Consider the following 15,732-nt stretch of genomic DNA (forward strand, 5'->3'; position numbering starts at 1 on the left):
CAAGGATTTCCTAAATCATATAGGAAATTAATTTTCTCATGTTAGTAAACAAAATGCTTAGCAGAAAGGGAGATGCCACCATGAATGTTTGAACCCTGGGTCATATAGTTTACTTAGAGTCTCTTCCCAGGTCCATCAGGGTATTGGGTTCAAAGTAAGGCAAAGGTTAGAATCCCAGTGTGGACTAGCAGTGTTTATTTGAGGTTGATGTAAAAACTTTGCTGGGACTTGCACAAGTTGTAAGAAAAGAGTTAGCGTCATTGACATTGTGGTGAAAGCTCAGCAAAAGCAGCCACCTTTGTAGCTGTAAACAGTCAAGGGCAGGGATTGAATGATAAGCATGAGTGAGGAAGCACAGGCTTTTGCAAAGTCTCCGAGGACATTTACAACAAGAGGAGCAAATACTCTACAGAAGTGACAAGAACAGAGCTCAACGACCACGAAGGGACTCGAACCCTCAATCTTCTGATCCGAAGTCAGACGCCTTATCCATTAGGCCACGCGGTCTCATGCCTCTTTATGAAGAAACCATTTTCCACTGGAAACAGCCACCGCATAGGAAAAGACGCTCAAGGAGCACAAAGGATTTCATTTGTTAGAGCAGGCACATGACATTGCTGTCTAAGGTATTGCAGTGATCCAAAATGGCAGTTTGATGAGTGTTTTCAGAAAAAAAAAACATGCCTTGCAGTGTTCATGAAGTCTTCTAGGCTAAGTTTGTGGTTGTCTCTTCTCTGTTAAGTATAGTCATTGTGCCAGCTGCATGGGTCCATAGTACACCGCTTGTCAGGATGGCTGAGTGGTCTAAGGCGCCAGACTCAAGAGGCTTCTCTTCCCTTCTCATGGGCCTTCTGGTCTCCGAATGGAGGCGTGGGTTCAAATCCCACTTCTGACAGAGCTTTTTCACTTTGTCCATCATGGCACATTGGTCAGGCCTGCCAAAACAAGCTCTTGGGTCTTTTCATTTACTAGGCTCTTCAAAGGGCCTTCTCAACAGCAACCTCACATGGAGTTTTGGAAAATCTCGCAGAAAAGGAACAAGGCCGACTTTTTTCTACAAGCTTTCTAACACACGTTTTACAAACTGACAAATTCCATCCCCTTTGGCACACCTACAGTCATATGGGTTAGCTCATCTTCTCTTCTAGTTCACTTCATCAGGATCAGAAGCTTTGGAGGCAATTTGTTTTGCTAAATCTTAAAAGGTTAGTGTACAGGTAAAGTGACAAATATGTAAGGAGACCGAACTCAGGAGATAGGTTTTGGCAATAACTTACAGGTCTTCCCTGTATGTTCTGACCTTTGGTGAAAGAGGTGGGGTTATTCCCTCTTCTGACAAGACTCATTTGTTGAAATTTCAACGGACCCTTCCTTGAAAAGAGTTCAGGTTGCAAGAAAACCAATTGCAGTGTTCCATTTGCGGTGTGGATCATATCTTTTCAGAGGAAATGACAGACATACTTTCCAAATTTCAGGCAAGAACTCTTCATATAAATTGGGAACCGAGGCAACCTTTTGAAATTGTTGAGCTTGCAACAAGAAGGAATCGCATCGTGCCACTTGACATGCTGTGTCTGCACCTTTGTAAAAGTCTGGCTTACAGCAGAATTGCAGACAAGGATTTCCTAAATCATATAGGAAATTAATTTTCTCATGTTAGTAAACAAAATGCTTAGCAGAAAGGGAGATGCCACCATGAATGTTTGAACCCTGGGTCATATAGTTTACTTAGAGTCTCTTCCAAGGTCCATCAGGGTATTGGGTTCAAAGTAAGGCAAAGGTTAGAATCCCAGTGTGGACTAGCAGTGTTTATTTGAGGTTGATGTAAAAACTTTGCTGGGACTTGCACAAGTTGTAAGAAAAGAGTTAGCGTCATTGACATTGTGGTGAAAGCTCAGCAAAAGCAGCCACCTTTGTAGCTGTAAACAGTCAAGGGCAGGGATTGAATGATAAGCATGAGTGAGGAAGCACAGGCTTTTGCAAAGTCTCCGAGGACATTTACAACAAGAGGAGCAAATACTCTACAGAAGTGACAAGAACAGAACTCAACGACCACGAAGGGACTCGAACCCTCAATCTTCTGATCCGAAGTCAGACGCCTTATCCATTAGGCCACGCGGTCTCATGCCTCTTTATGAAGAAACCATTTTCCACTGGAAACAGCCACCGCATAGGAAAAGACGCTCAAGGAGCACAAAGGATTTCATTTGTTAGAGCAGGCACATGACATTGCTGTCTAAGGTATTGCAGTGATCCAAAATGGCAGTTTGATGAGTGTTTTCAGAAAAAAAAAACATGCCTTGCAGTGTTCATGAAGTCTTCTAGGCTAAGTTTGTGGTTGTCTCTTCTCTGTTAAGTATAGTCATTGTGCCAGCTGCATGGGTACATAGTACACCGCTTGTCAGGATGGCCGAGTGGTCTAAGGCGCCAGACTCAAGAGGCTTCTCTTCCCTTCTCATGGGCCTTCTGGTCTCCGAATGGAGGCGTGGGTTCAAATCCCACTTCTGACAGAGCTTTTTCACTTTGTCCATCATGGCACATTGGTCAGGCCTGCCAAAACAAGCTCTTGGGTCTTTTCATTTACTAGGCTCTTCAAAGGGCCTTCTCAACAGCAACCTCACATGGACTTTTGGAAAATCTCGCAGAAAAGGAACAAGGCCGACTTTTTTCTACAAGCTTTCTAACACACGTTTTACAAACTGACAAATTCCATCCCCTTTGGCACACCTACAGTCATATGGGTTAGCTCATCTTCTCTTCTAGTTCACTTCATCAGGATCAGAAGCTTTGGAGGCAATTTGTTTTGCTAAATCTTAAAAGGTTAGTGTACAGGTAAAGTGACAAATATGTAAGGAGACCGAACTCAGGAGATAGGTTTTGGCAATAACTTACAGGTCTTCCCTGTATGTTCTGACCTTTGGTGAAAGAGGTGGGGTTATTCCCTCTTCTGACAAGACTCATTTGTTGAAATTTCAACGGACCCTTCCTTGAAAAGAGTTCAGGTTGCAAGAAAACCAATTGCAGTGTTCCATTTGCGGTGTGGATCATATCTTTTCAGAGGAAATGACAGACATACTTTCCAAATTTCAGGCAAGAACTCTTCATATAAATTGGGAACCGAGGCAACCTTTTGAAATTGTTGAGCTTGCAACAAGAAGGAATCGCATCGTGCCACTTGACATGCTGTGTCTGCACCTTTGTAAAAGTCTGGCTTACAGCAGAATTGCAGACAAGGATTTCCTAAATCATATAGGAAATTAATTTTCTCATGTTAGTAAACAAAATGCTTAGCAGAAAGGGAGATGCCACCATGAATGTTTGAACCCTGGGTCATATAGTTTACTTAGAGTCTCTTCCCAGGTCCATCAGGGTATTGGGTTCAAAGTAAGGCAAAGGTTAGAATCCCAGTGTGGACTAGCAGTGTTTATTTGAGGTTGATGTAAAAACTTTGCTGGGACTTGCACAAGTTGTAAGAAAAGAGTTAGCGTCATTGACATTGTGGTGAAAGCTCAGCAAAAGCAGCCACCTTTGTAGCTGTAAACAGTCAAGGGCAGGGATTGAATGATAAGCATGAGTGAGGAAGCACAGGCTTTTGCAAAGTCTCCGAGGACATTTACAACAAGAGGAGCAAATACTCTACAGAAGTGACAAGAACAGAGCTCAACGACCACGAAGGGACTCGAACCCTCAATCTTCTGATCCGAAGTCAGACGCCTTATCCATTAGGCCACGCGGTCTCATGCCTCTTTATGAAGAAACCATTTTCCACTGGAAACAGCCACCGCATAGGAAAAGACGCTCAAGGAGCACAAAGGATTTCATTTGTTAGAGCAGGCACATGACATTGCTGTCTAAGGTATTGCAGTGATCCAAAATGGCAGTTTGATGAGTGTTTTCAGAAAAAAAAAACATGCCTTGCAGTGTTCATGAAGTCTTCTAGGCTAAGTTTGTGGTTGTCTCTTCTCTGTTAAGTATAGTCATTGTGCCAGCTGCATGGGTACATAGTACACCGCTTGTCAGGATGGCCGAGTGGTCTAAGGCGCCAGACTCAAGAGGCTTCTCTTCCCTTCTCATGGGCCTTCTGGTCTCCGAATGGAGGCGTGGGTTCAAATCCCACTTCTGACAGAGCTTTTTCACTTTGTCCATCATGGCACATTGGTCAGGCCTGCCAAAACAAGCTCTTGGGTCTTTTCATTTACTAGGCTCTTCAAAGGGCCTTCTCAACAGCAACCTCACATGGAGTTTTGGAAAATCTCGCAGAAAAGGAACAAGGCCGACTTTTTTCTACAAGCTTTCTAACACACGTTTTACAAACTGACAAATTCCATCCCCTTTGGCACACCTACAGTCATATGGGTTAGCTCATCTTCTCTTCTAGTTCACTTCATCAGGATCAGAAGCTTTGGAGGCAATTTGTTTTGCTAAATCTTAAAAGGTTAGTGTACAGGTAAAGTGACAAATATGTAAGGAGACCGAACTCAGGAGATAGGTTTTGGCAATAACTTACAGGTCTTCCCTGTATGTTCTGACCTTTGGTGAAAGAGGTGGGGTTATTCCCTCTTCTGACAAGACTCATTTGTTGAAATTTCAACGGACCCTTCCTTGAAAAGAGTTCAGGTTGCAAGAAAACCAATTGCAGTGTTCCATTTGCGGTGTGGATCATATCTTTTCAGAGGAAATGACAGACATACTTTCCAAATTTCAGGCAAGAACTCTTCATATAAATTGGGAACCGAGGCAACCTTTTGAAATTGTTGAGCTTGCAACAAGAAGGAATCGCATCGTGCCACTTGACATGCTGTGTCTGCACCTTTGTAAAAGTCTGGCTTACAGCAGAATTGCAGACAAGGATTTCCTAAATCATATAGGAAATTAATTTTCTCATGTTAGTAAACAAAATGCTTAGCAGAAAGGGAGATGCCACCATGAATGTTTGAACCCTGGGTCATATAGTTTACTTAGAGTCTCTTCCAAGGTCCATCAGGGTATTGGGTTCAAAGTAAGGCAAAGGTTAGAATCCCAGTGTGGACTAGCAGTGTTTATTTGAGGTTGATGTAAAAACTTTGCTGGGACTTGCACAAGTTGTAAGAAAAGAGTTAGCGTCATTGACATTGTGGTGAAAGCTCAGCAAAAGCAGCCACCTTTGTAGCTGTAAACAGTCAAGGGCAGGGATTGAATGATAAGCATGAGTGAGGAAGCACAGGCTTTTGCAAAATCTCCGAGGACATTTACAACAAGAGGAGCAAATACTCTACAGAAGTGACAAGAACAGAGCTCAACGACCACGAAGGGACTCGAACCCTCAATCTTCTGATCCGAAGTCAGACGCCTTATCCATTAGGCCACGCGGTCTCATGCCTCTTTATGAAGAAACCATTTTCCACTGGAAACAGCCACCGCATAGGAAAAGACGCTCAAGAAGCACAAAGGATTTCATTTGTTAGAGCAGGCACATGACATTGCTGTCTAAGGTATTGCAGTGATCCAAAATGGCAGTTTGATGAGTGTTTTCAGAAAAAAAAACATGCCTTGCAGTGTTCATGAAGTCTTCTAGGCTAAGTTTGTGGTTGTCTCTTCTCTGTTAAGTATAGTCATTGTGCCAGCTGCATGGGTACATAGTGCACCGCTTGTCAGGATGGCCGAGTGGTCTAAGGCGCCAGACTCAAGAGGCTTCTCTTCCCTTCTCATGGGCCTTCTGGTCTCTGAATGGAGGCGTGGGTTCAAATCCCACTTCTGACAGAGCTTTTTCACTTTGTCCATCATGGCACATTGGTCAGGCCTGCCAAAACAAGCTCTTGGGTCTTTTCATTTACTAGGCTCTTCAAAGGGCCTTCTCAACAGCAACCTCACATGGACTTTTGGAAAATCTCACAGAAAAGGAACAAGGCCGACTTTTTTCTACAAGCTTTCTAACACACGTTTTACAAACTGACAAATTCCATCCCCTTTGGCACACCTACAGTCATATGGGTTAGCTCATCTTCTCTTCTAGTTCACTTCAACAGGATCAGAAGCTTTGGAGGCAATTTGTTTTGCTAAATCTTAAAAGGTTAGTGTACAGGTAAAGTGACAAATATGTAAGGAGACCGAACTCAGGAGATAGGTTTTGGCAATAACTTACAGGTCTTCCCTGTATGTTCTGACCTTTGGTGAAAGAGGTGGGGTTATTCCCTCTTCTGACAAGACTCATTTGTTGAAATTTCAACGGACCCTTCCTTGAAAAGAGTTCAGGTTGCAAGAAAACCAATTGCAGTGTTCCATTTGCGGTGTGGATCATATCTTTTCAGAGGAAATGACAGACATACTTTCCAAATTTCAGGCAAGAACTCTTCATATAAATTGGGAACCGAGGCAACCTTTTGAAATTGTTGAGCTTGCAACAAGAAGGAATCGCATCGTGCCACTTGACATGCTGTGTCTGCACCTTTGTAAAAGTCTGGCTTACAGCAGAATTGCAGACAAGGATTTCCTAAATCATATAGGAAATTAATTTTCTCATGTTAGTAAACAAAATGCTTAGCAGAAAGGGAGATGCCACCATGAATGTTTGAACCCTGGGTCATATAGTTTACTTAGAGTCTCTTCCCAGGTCCATCAGGGTATTGGGTTCAAAGTAAGGCAAAGGTTAGAATCCCAGTGTGGACTAGCAGTGTTTATTTGAGGTTGATGTAAAAACTTTGCTGGGACTTGCACAAGTTGTAAGAAAAGAGTTAGCGTCATTGACATTGTGGTGAAAGCTCAGCAAAAGCAGCCACCTTTGTAGCTGTAAACAGTCAAGGGCAGGGATTGAATGATAAGCATGAGTGAGGAAGCACAGGCTTTTGCAAAGTCTCCGAGGACATTTACAACAAGAGGAGCAAATACTCTACAGAAGTGACAAGAACAGAGCTCAACGACCACGAAGGGACTCGAACCCTCAATCTTCTGATCCGAAGTCAGACGCCTTATCCATTAGGCCACGCGGTCTCATGCCTCTTTATGAAGAAACCATTTTCCACTGGAAACAGCCACCGCATAGGAAAAGACGCTCAAGGAGCACAAAGGATTTCATTTGTTAGAGCAGGCACATGACATTGCTGTCTAAGGTATTGCAGTGATCCAAAATGGCAGTTTGATGAGTGTTTTCAGAAAAAAAAACATGCCTTGCAGTGTTCATGAAGTCTTCTAGGCTAAGTTTGTGGTTGTCTCTTCTCTGTTAAGTATAGTCATTGTGCCAGCTGCATGGGTACATAGTACACCGCTTGTCAGGATGGCCGAGTGGTCTAAGGCGCCAGACTCAAGAGGCTTCTCTTCCCTTCTCATGGGCCTTCTGGTCTCCGAATGGAGGCGTGGGTTCAAATCCCACTTCTGACAGAGCTTTTTCACTTTGTCCATCATGGCACATTGGTCAGGCCTGCCAAAACAAGCTCTTGGGTCTTTTCATTTACTAGGCTCTTCAAAGGGCCTTCTCAACAGCAACCTCACATGGAGTTTTGGAAAATCTCGCAGAAAAGGAACAAGGCCGACTTTTTTCTACAAGCTTTCTAACACACGTTTTACAAACTGACAAATTCCATCCCCTTTGGCACACCTACAGTCATATGGGTTAGCTCATCTTCTCTTCTAGTTCACTTCATCAGGATCAGAAGCTTTGGAGGCAATTTGTTTTGCTAAATCTTAAAAGGTTAGTGTACAGGTAAAGTGACAAATATGTAAGGAGACCGAACTCAGGAGATAGGTTTTGGCAATAACTTACAGGTCTTCCCTGTATGTTCTGACCTTTGGTGAAAGAGGTGGGGTTATTCCCTCTTCTGACAAGACTCATTTGTTGAAATTTCAACGGACCCTTCCTTGAAAAGAGTTCAGGTTGCAAGAAAACCAATTGCAGTGTTCCATTTGCGGTGTGGATCATATCTTTTCAGAGGAAATGACAGACATACTTTCCAAATTTCAGGCAAGAACTCTTCATATAAATTGGGAACCGAGGCAACCTTTTGAAATTGTTGAGCTTGCAACAAGAAGGAATCGCATCGTGCCACTTGACATGCTGTGTCTGCACCTTTGTAAAAGTCTGGCTTACAGCAGAATTGCAGACAAGGATTTCCTAAATCATATAGGAAATTAATTTTCTCATGTTAGTAAACAAAATGCTTAGCAGAAAGGGAGATGCCACCATGAATGTTTGAACCCTGGGTCATATAGTTTACTTAGAGTCTCTTCCAAGGTCCATCAGGGTATTGGGTTCAAAGTAAGGCAAAGGTTAGAATCCCAGTGTGGACTAGCAGTGTTTATTTGAGGTTGATGTAAAAACTTTGCTGGGACTTGCACAAGTTGTAAGAAAAGAGTTAGCGTCATTGACATTGTGGTGAAAGCTCAGCAAAAGCAGCAACCTTTGTAGCTGTAAACAGTCAAGGGCAGGGATTGAATGATAAGCATGAGTGAGGAAGCACAGGCTTTTGCAAAGTCTCCGAGGACATTTACAACAAGAGGAGCAAATACTCTACAGAAGTGACAAGAACAGAACTCAACGACCACGAAGGGACTCGAACCCTCAAACTTCTGATCCGAAGTCAGACGCCTTATCCATTAGGCCACGCGGTCTCATGCCTGTTTATGAAGAAACCATTTTCCACTGGAAACAGCCACCGCATAGGAAAAGACGCTCAAGAAGCACAAAGGATTTCATTTGTTAGAGCAGGCACATGACATTGCTGTCTAAGGTATTGCAGTGATCCAAAATGGCAGTTTGATGAGTGTTTTCAGAGAAAAAAACATGCCTTGCAGTGTTCATGAAGTCTTCTAGGCTAAGTTTGTGGTTGTCTCTTCTCTGTTAAGTATAGTCATTGTGCCAGCTGCATGGGTACATAGTGCACCGCTTGTCAGGATGGCCGAGTGGTCTAAGGCGCCAGACTCAAGAGGCTTCTCTTCCCTTCTCATGGGCCTTCTGGTCTCCGAATGGAGGCGTGGGTTCAAATCCCACTTCTGACAGAGCTTTTTCACTTTGTCCATCATGGCACATTGGTCAGGCCTGCCAAAACAAGCTCTTGGGTCTTTTCATTTACTAGGCTCTTCAAAGGGCCTTCTCAACAGCAACCTCACATGGACTTTTGGAAAATCTCGCAGAAAAGGAACAAGGCCGACTTTTTTCTACAAGCTTTCTAACACACGTTTTACAAACTGACAAATTCCATCCCCTTTGGCACACCTACTGTCACGGTCACTTACCTGTCTGGACGAGGCGGCTGGCACTTACGGATGCTGCAGGTGTTCTGGTGTATGCTGGTGGGTCCCTTACGGGTCCTGGCAGGGTGCACACTGGGCTCCGTGTGTGGCAGTGGAGACATCGGCGCTCGGCGACGCTGGTGTAATACTGTGCGCATGCGCGCCCGAAGGGCCGCCTGTTCATGCATCTTTTATGGGTTTGTGCGTGCGTTTGTTCAGCGTGATTGCGTCTGGTTGTCCGCGTCATCGCGTACGGACGTACGCGTCATAGCGTGCGTCCGTCGCGTCATCGCGTGCACCGGATGCGTCATTGCGTGCAGGCGTTCGCGTCTTCCCGCCAAACGGCCTATTTAAGTCTGGAGAATGCCACCATTCAGTGCTGTAGTATTGCAGCTAGTTTTGGTGTGTGTTCCCGTGCGTGATCTTTGTATCTGCCTGTTCCTGATCTCATGTTGATGACCCTGGCCTGGCTGACTTCCCGACTTGCTACCGACTCCTGCTACGTACGACTGCCCGCTCTGTTGCCGACCTCTGCCTGTCTGAGTACCCGTCTGTTGCCGACCTCTGCCCGTCTGAGTACCCGTCTTGTTGCCGAGTTTCTGCCTGTTCACGGATCCGCCTCAGTATCTGCTCCTGCTTGGAATCAAGTCCTGAAACCCGCCTGGAAGCTGAGTCCTTGCACATCCAGACTCAGCACGCGGGAGCGCTTCAGTTCCTGTCTGGTGACACCATTGGATCTGCTAGCGCTCCTGCCCCGTACTAGCTGTGGAACCCTGTTCCCATTCCAGGGTACAAAGTTAGTGAGTGGCAGGAGTAGCTGCCCTCAGCACATCGGTCTCCAGCTCCCAAGGTACGTCACAAAAATACTACAGCCAAAGATGGAGACCGCTGAGGCAGCAAATATACTGAGTACCTTATGCAAACAAGTTACCGCACTCACGGAGGCCATTAAAGAACTACAAGCTGGTCATGTGCAACTCGAAGGCCGGATTAATACCCTGCGTACTGGGGAATCTCCGTCACCTCCTGCTTCGGCACCTCAAGTAGTTCCAGTACCTGCCTCTGCTCCAGTGGAACCGGTTCCCGTGATCCCCGCAGTAAACCCGGAACCTCGAGTACCTATACCAGAACGCTTCACAGGGGACCGTTCCAAATTCCGCTCCTTCCGCCATGCATGTCAGCTCTACTTTGCACTGCAACCTCGCACCTTTTCTAACGAGGAAACAAAAGTAGGATTTATCATTTCCTTACTACAGGAAGAACCACAGTCATGGGCCCACAGGTTAATGGAGCAAAAACATCAGTGTTTAAGTTCTATGGAGCAATTCTTTACTTCTATGGCAGTGTTGTACGATGATCCCCAGCGTAGTGTTACAGCTGAACTTGCCATCCGCAACCTAAAACAAGGTCGTAAACCAGCGGAAGAATACACTACTGAATTCAAACGTTGGGCATCAGATACCGATTGGAATGAGTCAGCCCTGAAACATCAATATCGTCTGGGATTATCTGAGCATCTGAAAGATGAACTGGCTCGAGTGGGAGTACCCAGTACCTTGGACGAATTGATTACCATTGCCATTCAGATAGACCGACGCTTTCGGGAACGTCAACTGGAGAAATCAATGCCCTGCTCTGCCCGTACTTCTTGGCTTCCTGTAAATCAGTCACCATCTCCGATCTCTGCTTCCACTGATGATCAACCTGAGCCCATGCAACTTGGAGTCATGCGTGCCCCATTAACCAATGAAGAAAGAACCCGCAGGCGCCAGGGAAATCTATGCTTTTACTGCGGAAATCCGGGACATTTTTTAAGGAACTGTCCAGTTCGTCCAGCGGGTAAGGAGTATCTTCAGAAAGCGCAAACTCCACCCAAGTACATCCCATCCACGGCTCATACTCATTTTAATATCTCTATTCTCTTTCAGTTTCCCGGAAGAACCCTTAAGACTTCTGCTATAATAGACTCTGGAGCCTGCAGCTGCTTCATGGATAAAGTTTTCGCCACAACTCATCAAATACCAGTGCAATCCCGAAAAGAATTATTACACATACACCTAGCAGATGGGTCCACCATCAGCTCTGGACCTGTAAACACTGAGACCCTGCCACTACTTACCTCCACCTCCACAGATCATCAAGAATGGCTCAAATTCGACCTAGTGTCTTCCCCAGTATATCCTATTATTTTAGGCCTACCTTGGCTCCGGGCTCACAATCCCGCTATCAACTGGGCCACAGAAGAAGTTAAGTTCACCTCCACCTACTGTAATAGTTGTTGTTTTCAGCAAGTCTCAGAAGCTTCTGGCCCGTTACTTTGTACCTCTACCTTGGCAGATGAAGTTCCAGTACAATATCACGACTATCTTGATGTATTTGACAAGAAAGGAGCCGATCAACTTCCTCCACACCGACCATACGATTGCCCAATTGACCTAATAGAAGGAGCTACCATACCTTTTGGAAGGATGTTTCCACTCTCCGATCCTGAACAGGAGGTACTAAAGCAATATATTCAAGAAAATCTGAGGAAAGGATTTATTAGGCCTTCAGTCTCTCCTGCTGGAGCTGGGATATTTTTTGTCCAGAAGAAAGACGGCACATTAAGACCATGTATTGATTATCGGGCCTTGAATAAAGTTACGATTAAGAATCGCTACCCCCTTCCACTTGTACCAGAACTATTTCAAAAATTACGAGAAGCTACAATATTTACAAAGCTGGATCTTCGAGGGGCCTATAATTTAGTCAGGATGAGAGAAGGAGATGAGTGGAAAACGGCTTTCAGATCACGCTACGGACATTTTGAATATTTAGTAATGCCGTTTGGTCTGTGCAACGCTCCAGCCACTTTTCAACACTTCATTAACGATATACTCAGGGATTTCCTCGATCAATTCATCATTGTTTACTTAGATGATATTCTTATTTTTTCTACATCTCTGGAGACTCATCGTCATCAAGTTGGACAGGTACTTGTACGTCTACGGCTGCATAAGTTATACGTGAAAGTAGAAAAGTGTGAATTTGAAAAGGAGTCAATTCAGTTTCTGGGATTTATCATCTCCGCCAATGGACTTGTTATGGACCCTCAGAAGATTCAAGCCGTTCGTGATTGGCCAGCTCCAGACAATAAAAAGGCGGTACAAAGATTTATTGGTTTTGCCAATTTTTATCGAAGATTTATTAAGAATTTTTCTGCTACTATTCTTCCAATCACACGACTTACTCGTCAAAATCATCACTTCTCCTGGACTCAAGAAGCCCAAGTGGCCTTTGATGAGTTAAAGAGACATTTCACCACAGCACCTGTACTAAAGCATCCTGATCCTGCCTTGCCCTTCATCTTGGAAGTGGACGCTTCTGAATCCGCAGTTGGGGCAATACTCTCTCAGAGACATGGAATCAAGGCCCTCCTTCACCCTGTGTATTTTTTTTCCAGGAAATTGTCTGATTCAGAAAGGAACTATGATGTCGGTGAAAGGGAGTTATTAGCCATCAAAGATGCATTAGAAGAATGGCGTTATTTGTTGGAAGGTGCTTTGCATACTATACTCATATTTACAGATCACAGAAACCTGGAATATCTTAAAACAGCTAGAAGACTGAATCCCAGACAGGCCAGATGGGCTTTGTTTTTCTCAAGATTTTCATTCCATATTACATATAGACCTGGATCGAAGAATACTAAACCCGATGCCCTTTCTCGTATGTTCCCGGATGATCAGCCTCAGGTCAGTCCAGATACAATATTGTCCAACAAGAACTTTTTGATCATGCAACCAGACATTATAAAACAGTTACAACTAACACCAACAGATATCTCAGAGGAAGTTAAATCTAATCTTGTCCAGAAACAGGATCTTTGGTATCATAATGATAGAATCTTTGTACCTGAAGAAACACGAGTAAAGGTATTTCAACTCTGCCATGACCATCAACTAGCAGGACATTTTGGATTTTCTAAAACTTTAGATTTGCTCCGAAGATACTTTTGGTGGCCAGGACTCAGGAGGGATTGCAGGATGTATGTCTCAACCTGTACTGTTTGCAACCGCTCAAAAGGAACCCATCTCAAGTCTTGGGGTTTGTTGGAGCCTTTACCCATTCCTCCAAGACCATGGCACTCCATATCCATGGACTTTATCACCGAGTTACCTAAATCAAGTAATTGCAACACAATCTTTGTGGTGGTTGACAGACTTTCGAAGATGGCGCACTTTGTCCCAATGCAAGAGATTCCAACAGCACAAATAACCGCATCAACTTTCATTAAGGAAATTGTCCGTCTTCATGGTGTACCAGCAGACATCACTTTGGATAGAGGTGCACAGTTTACTTCCAGGTTTTGGACGGCCCTCTGCAAGATGCTGAACATTAAACTTTGCCTTTCTTCAGCCTATCATCCACAAACCAACGGCCAAACAGAACGGACTAACCAAACGCTGGAACAGTATTTAAGATGTTTTTCCTCATGTTCACAGGACAATTGGGTTCAGCTGCTTCCAGTAGCAGAATTTGCCTACAACAACTCCGTTCATTCCTCTACACAACAGTCTCCATTCTTCGCCAATTATGGTTTTCACCCATCATTTCTACCGAATTTGATTGCTGAGACTCCTGTTCCTGCTGCTGGAGAATTCATCAAATTATTACTTCAGAATCATACGGTTTTACAGAAGTCCATGGCACTAGCCCAAGCAACATTTAAGAAGAAGGCAGATGATCAAAGGAGAGGTGACTCTGATATGAATCCAGGGGACTTGGTCTGGTTATCATCAGTTAATCTCAAACTGTCCTGCCCGTCAAAGAAATTGGGACCAAAATTCATCGGTCCATTCCCCATCAAGAGGAAGATTGGCCAAGTGGCCTATGAGTTAGAGTTACCCAGTAATCTGAAAGTACACCCGGTATTCCATGTATCTCTATTGAAACCTGTTCTCAAGGATCCTTTTCCTGGCCGAATCATGGCCCCTCCTCCACCTGTCTTGATTAATGGAGAAGAGGAGTTTGAGGTGGAGACTATTATGGACTCCAGAAGAAGAGGGAGAGGCATTCAGTACCTAGTGAAGTGGAAGGATTATGGGCCAGAGAATAACACATGGGAACCTGCCTCAAACCTACATGCTGATCGCCTGATTAAGGAATTTCATCAAAGATGTCCTGGTAAGCCGGCTCCAAGGGGGCATCCGGAGGCTGCCCCTTAGAGGGGGGGTATTGTCACGGTCACTTACCTGTCTGGACGAGGCGGCTGGCACTTACGGATGCTGCAGGTGTTCTGGTGTATGCTGGTGGGTCCCTTACGGGTCCTGGCAGGGTGCACACTGGGCTCCGTGTGTGGCAGTGGAGACATCGGCGCTCGGCGACGCTGGTGTAATACTGTGCGCATGCGCGCCCGAAGGGCCGCCTGTTCATGCATCTTTTATGGGTTTGTGCGTGCGTTTGTTCAGCGTGATTGCGTCTGGTTGTCCGCGTCATCGCGTACGGACGTACGCGTCATAGCGTGCGTCCGTCGCGTCATCGCGTGCACCGGATGCGTCATTGCGTGCAGGCGTTCGCGTCTTCCCGCCAAACGGCCTATTTAAGTCTGGAGAATGCCACCATTCAGTGCTGTAGTATTGCAGCTAGTTTTGGTGTGTGTTCCCGTGCGTGATCTTTGTATCTGCCTGTTCCTGATCTCATGTTGATGACCCTGGCCTGGCTGACTTCCCGACTTGCTACCGACTCCTGCTACGTACGACTGCCCGCTCTGTTGCCGACCTCTGCCTGTCTGAGTACCCGTCTGTTGCCGACCTCTGCCCGTCTGAGTACCCGTCTTGTTGCCGAGTTTCTGCCTGTTCACGGATCCGCCTCAGTATCTGCTCCTGCTTGGAATCAAGTCCTGAAACCCGCCTGGAAGCTGAGTCCTTGCACATCCAGACTCAGCACGCGGGAGCGCTTCAGTTCCTGTCTGGTGACACCATTGGATCTGCTAGCGCTCCTGCCCCGTACTAGCTGTGGAACCCTGTTCCCATTCCAGGGTACAAAGTTAGTGAGTGGCAGGAGTAGCTGCCCTCAGCACATCGGTCTCCAGCTCCCAAGGTACGTCACACCTACAGTCATATGGGTTAGCTCATCTTCTCTTCTAGTTCACTTCATCAGGATCAGAAGCTTTGGAGGCAATTTGTTTTGCTAAATCTTAAAAGGTTAGTGTACAGGTAAAGTGACAAATATGTAAGGAGACCGAACTCAGGAGATAGGTTTTGGCAATAACTTACAGGTCTTCCCTGTATGTTCTGACCTTTGGTGAAAGAGGTGGGGTTATTCCCTCTTCTGACAAGACTCATTTGTTAAAATTTCAACGGACCCTTCCTTGAAAAGAGTTCAGGTTGCAAGAAAACCAATTGCAGTGTTCCATTTGCGGTGTGGATCATATCTTTTCAGAGGAAATGACAGACATACTTTCCAAATTTCAGGCAAGAACTCTTCATATAAATTGGGAACCGAGGCAACCTTTTGAAATTGTTGAGCTTGCAACAAGAAGGAATCGCA

The 15,732-nt window shown here is 45.1% G+C and overlaps 12 non-coding genes across 12 annotated transcripts; 6 read left to right on the top strand and 6 right to left on the bottom strand.

Annotated features, from left to right (window-relative positions):
* Nucleotides 1–434: 434 nt before the first annotated feature.
* On the bottom strand, nt 435–507 carry TRNAR-UCG (transfer RNA arginine (anticodon UCG)). The gene has a single exon. It is a non-coding gene; the product is annotated as a tRNA-Arg (tRNA).
* Nucleotides 508–785: 278 nt separating this feature from the next.
* TRNAL-CAA (transfer RNA leucine (anticodon CAA)) lies at nt 786–895 on the top strand. Its single transcript has 2 exons — nt 786–823; nt 850–895. It is a non-coding gene; the product is annotated as a tRNA-Leu (tRNA).
* Nucleotides 896–2,049: 1,154 nt separating this feature from the next.
* Nucleotides 2,050–2,122, bottom strand: TRNAR-UCG (transfer RNA arginine (anticodon UCG)). Its single transcript has one exon. It is a non-coding gene; the product is annotated as a tRNA-Arg (tRNA).
* A 278-nt stretch (nt 2,123–2,400) lies between these two features.
* Nucleotides 2,401–2,510, top strand: TRNAL-CAA (transfer RNA leucine (anticodon CAA)). Its single transcript has 2 exons — nt 2,401–2,438; nt 2,465–2,510. It is a non-coding gene; the product is annotated as a tRNA-Leu (tRNA).
* A 1,154-nt stretch (nt 2,511–3,664) lies between these two features.
* On the bottom strand, nt 3,665–3,737 carry TRNAR-UCG (transfer RNA arginine (anticodon UCG)). The gene has a single exon. It is a non-coding gene; the product is annotated as a tRNA-Arg (tRNA).
* A 278-nt stretch (nt 3,738–4,015) lies between these two features.
* Nucleotides 4,016–4,125, top strand: TRNAL-CAA (transfer RNA leucine (anticodon CAA)). Its single transcript has 2 exons — nt 4,016–4,053; nt 4,080–4,125. It is a non-coding gene; the product is annotated as a tRNA-Leu (tRNA).
* Nucleotides 4,126–5,279: 1,154 nt separating this feature from the next.
* On the bottom strand, nt 5,280–5,352 carry TRNAR-UCG (transfer RNA arginine (anticodon UCG)). Its single transcript has one exon. It is a non-coding gene; the product is annotated as a tRNA-Arg (tRNA).
* A 277-nt stretch (nt 5,353–5,629) lies between these two features.
* On the top strand, nt 5,630–5,739 carry TRNAL-CAA (transfer RNA leucine (anticodon CAA)). The gene is made up of 2 exons: nt 5,630–5,667; nt 5,694–5,739. It is a non-coding gene; the product is annotated as a tRNA-Leu (tRNA).
* A 1,154-nt stretch (nt 5,740–6,893) lies between these two features.
* On the bottom strand, nt 6,894–6,966 carry TRNAR-UCG (transfer RNA arginine (anticodon UCG)). The gene has a single exon. It is a non-coding gene; the product is annotated as a tRNA-Arg (tRNA).
* Nucleotides 6,967–7,243: 277 nt separating this feature from the next.
* TRNAL-CAA (transfer RNA leucine (anticodon CAA)) lies at nt 7,244–7,353 on the top strand. Its single transcript has 2 exons — nt 7,244–7,281; nt 7,308–7,353. It is a non-coding gene; the product is annotated as a tRNA-Leu (tRNA).
* Nucleotides 7,354–8,507: 1,154 nt separating this feature from the next.
* Nucleotides 8,508–8,580, bottom strand: TRNAR-UCG (transfer RNA arginine (anticodon UCG)). The gene has a single exon. It is a non-coding gene; the product is annotated as a tRNA-Arg (tRNA).
* A 277-nt stretch (nt 8,581–8,857) lies between these two features.
* Nucleotides 8,858–8,967, top strand: TRNAL-CAA (transfer RNA leucine (anticodon CAA)). Its single transcript has 2 exons — nt 8,858–8,895; nt 8,922–8,967. It is a non-coding gene; the product is annotated as a tRNA-Leu (tRNA).
* The last annotated feature ends 6,765 nt before the right edge of the window (nt 8,968–15,732 follow it).

The sequence above is a fragment of the Hyperolius riggenbachi genome, chromosome 8 (assembly GCF_040937935.1).
Source record: "Hyperolius riggenbachi isolate aHypRig1 chromosome 8, aHypRig1.pri, whole genome shotgun sequence".
NCBI lineage: Eukaryota > Metazoa > Chordata > Amphibia > Anura > Hyperoliidae > Hyperolius > Hyperolius riggenbachi.